Raw genomic sequence first — 3,244 nt, 5'->3', positions numbered from 1 at the left:
CAGTGGCATTTAGAACATTCACAATGTTGTGCAACCATCACCTCTATCCAATTCCAAGACATTTCAGTGCTCCCAAAGGAGACTGTGTCCCCATTAGCAGTCATTCCAACCCTGCCCCCCAGGGCCTAGTAATCTCTCCTCCACATTCTGTCTCTATGGATTTACCTATTTTGGATGTTTCATATAAATGGGATTATGTTGTGTTGACCTTTTGAGTCTGGCTTCTTTCACTTAGCAGAATGTTTGAAGTTTGTTAATGTTGCATGTGTCAGAATTTCATTTTTAAGCCTGAATGATATTCTATTGTATGGATCTGACATATTTCGTTCATCTCTTCATCCATGGATAGTCATTTGGGTTGTTTCCATGTTCTGGCAGTTGTGAATAGTACTGCTATGAATATTCATGTACAATCATTTGTTTTGAGTACCTATTTCCATTTCTTTTGTGCGCATACCTAGGAGTTGAATTGCTGGGTCATATGGTAATTCTATGTTTAACTTTTTGAGAAACCACCATTCAAATTCTTTTCAAATAGCTTTGGCAGCACACATACTAAAATTGGAATGATACAGAGGTGAGCAAGGCCCCTGCACAAAATGACACGCAAATTCGTGAAGTGTTCCATATTTTTAAAAAAATTCTTTTTGGGTAATAGAATTATTCAAGTTTTTTATTTCTTCCTGAGATGGTTTCAGTAAGTTGTGTTTTTTCTAGGAAAGTACCTACTACTTTATCTAAGTTTTCAAATGTATTGACGTAAATGTTGATATTAACTTTGATAATACTTTTTTTTGGTTTGTTTTTTAGAGATAGGATAGAGGGGTAGGCAGAAGGAGAGAGAGAGAATTTTTTTTAAATATTTTATTTATTTATTCATAGAGACACACACACAGAGAGAGAGAGGCAGAGACACAGGCAGAGGGAGAAGCAGGCTCCATGCTGAGAGCCCGATGTGGGACTCCATCCAGGGTCTCCAGGATCACGCCCCGGGCTGCAGGCGGCGCTAAACCGCTGCACCACCGGGGCTGCGAGAGAGAGAGAGAGAGAGAGAGAGAGAGAGAGAGAGAGAGAGAGAGAGAGAATCTTAAACAGGCTCCATGCCCAGCACTGATAGAGCCCAACTCGGGGTTTCGATCTTAGGACCTTGAGATCATGACCTGAGCCGAAGTCAAGAGTTGGATACCTAACTGACTGAGCCACCCAGGCACCTCAATAATACTTTCTATTTTATGTTTTTCCTGCTTTTCAGAAACTTCTACTCTTGTTCTTTCTTTTCCAGAATTTTTAAATTCTAAAATTGAATGTTTAGTTCATTTATTTTGAGATTTTCTTCTTTCCTAACTTACATATCCAAGACTAAACATTGTTTCTATACATTTTTTTAAATATTTTATTTATTTATTCATGAGAGACACACAGAGAGAGGCAGAGACACAGTCAGAGGGAGAAGCAGGCTCCATGCAGGGAGCCTTGATCCAGGGGCTCCAGGAAAACGCCCTGGGCCAGGGTAGGCACTAAACCACTGAGCCACCCAGGGACTCCCTGTTTCTATACATTGATTTCAGTTTGTGTCAGTGTTCAGTTCTGATTCCTTCCAAGTGTATGCATTTTATCCCAATTTAATTTAGCTGTATTTTGTCACTAATTTCTAACTTAATTGTAGTGTGGTCAGAGAGCCTGGTCTGTGTGGTACCAATCCTGTGAAATATGTGGAACCTAACAGTTGGTCAACTTTTGTAAATATTTCAAGTGTGATTGAAAAGAATGGGTCTTCTCACATTCACCAAAATGGCTTAAATGAAGAGTGGAATACTACCAAGCATTGATGAGGTATGGAGCTACTAGAAGGCTCACATACTGCTGGTGGGAATATAAATTGCTACAACCATTTGGAAACCTTTTGGGTAATGTCTGCAAAGGCTAAATGTACCTAACAGAAATACATACACATGATCATCAGAAGACATCTACCAGAATGTTCATCCTGGGACACCCACTGGCTGGCTCAGTTGGTACAGCACATGACTCTTGACCTTAAGGTCACGAGTTCAAATGCCTTATTGAGTGTAGAGATTACTAAAAGAAAAATAATAATAAAGGTTAAAAAAAACACAAAAGAATGTTCATCCCAGCACCATTTATGCTACCTGCAAAGAGGCAACAATCTCAATGTCCATCAACAGAAGAACGGATAAATTTAGTTCATTCATACAATGGAATGAGAATGAAAAAGATATTTCCACACACATAAATCTCACAAACATAGTATTGAGCAAAAGGTACACAAAAGAATACTACTCTATGGTTTCATTTATATTAAGTAAATATAGGCAAATTTAATCTATACATTTGAAGTTAGGGTGATGGTTTCTTGTAACATGTACTATGACTGGGGGTGGAGCAGTGGCAGGATAAAGGGTTTGAGAGTACCATGAAGTTCTATTTCCTGATCTAATCAAAGTCTTGAGTCTCTAGTGTGTCAACTTCATGGGAATTCATTAGGTCATATATTTTTGATTTGCATACTTTTCTGTATATATGTTATTGTTCAATAAAAAAGTTCAGTTAAGGGTCATCTGATGGCTCAGTCCTTAAATGTTGGACTCTTGTTTTCAGCTCAGGTCATGATCTTGGGGTCCTGGGATGGAACCCTCTATCAGGCTCCATGCTTAGTGGGGAGTTTGCTTGAGGATTCTCTCTCCCTCTCTCTTTCAAATAAATAAATCTTATAAAAAATTCAGTTAAAAAAAAGAATGTGTGGTGTTTAATTACTAGGTACAATATTTATATATTCATTGAATCAAGTTTGTTAGACGTTCCTGGCTGGCTCGGTTGGTGGAGCCTGTGGTGCTTGATCTCTGGGTTGTGGGTTTGAGCCCCACGTTGGGTGTAAAGATTATTTAAAAATAAAATAAATCTCTTTAAATCAAGCTTGTTAATTGTTCTGGTCAAATCTCTATCCTTACTTATTTCTTACACACTTGATCTGTCAAACTAAGAAAAGTTGTGCTAAACTTTCCCACCATAACAGTAGATTTGTCGGTCTCTTTTCATAGATCTGCAAATGTTTGATTTATATGTCTTGAGGCTGTGTTATTGGATGCTTACAAGTTTAGAATCATTATCTCTTCCTGGTGAATTGGAATTTTTTGTCATTATGTAGTCCTTTTTATCATAGGTGACAATTTTTGCTTTCTTATCTATTTTGTCTGGCGTTTGATAGCTATTGCAGTCTTTTCTT

General features: G+C 37.9%; 1 pseudogene; it reads left to right on the top strand.

Annotated features, from left to right (window-relative positions):
- Positions 1–535: 535 nt before the first annotated feature.
- On the top strand, positions 536–634 carry LOC129497955 (U6 spliceosomal RNA; annotated as a pseudogene).
- The last annotated feature ends 2,610 nt before the right edge of the window (positions 635–3,244 follow it).

This window comes from Nyctereutes procyonoides, unplaced genomic scaffold (genome assembly GCF_905146905.1).
Source record: "Nyctereutes procyonoides isolate TBG_1078 unplaced genomic scaffold, NYPRO_anot_genome, whole genome shotgun sequence".
Lineage (NCBI taxonomy): Eukaryota > Metazoa > Chordata > Mammalia > Carnivora > Canidae > Nyctereutes > Nyctereutes procyonoides.
Note: the sequence above shows the minus strand (reverse complement) of the source record. Positions and strands in the feature narration are given on the sequence as shown.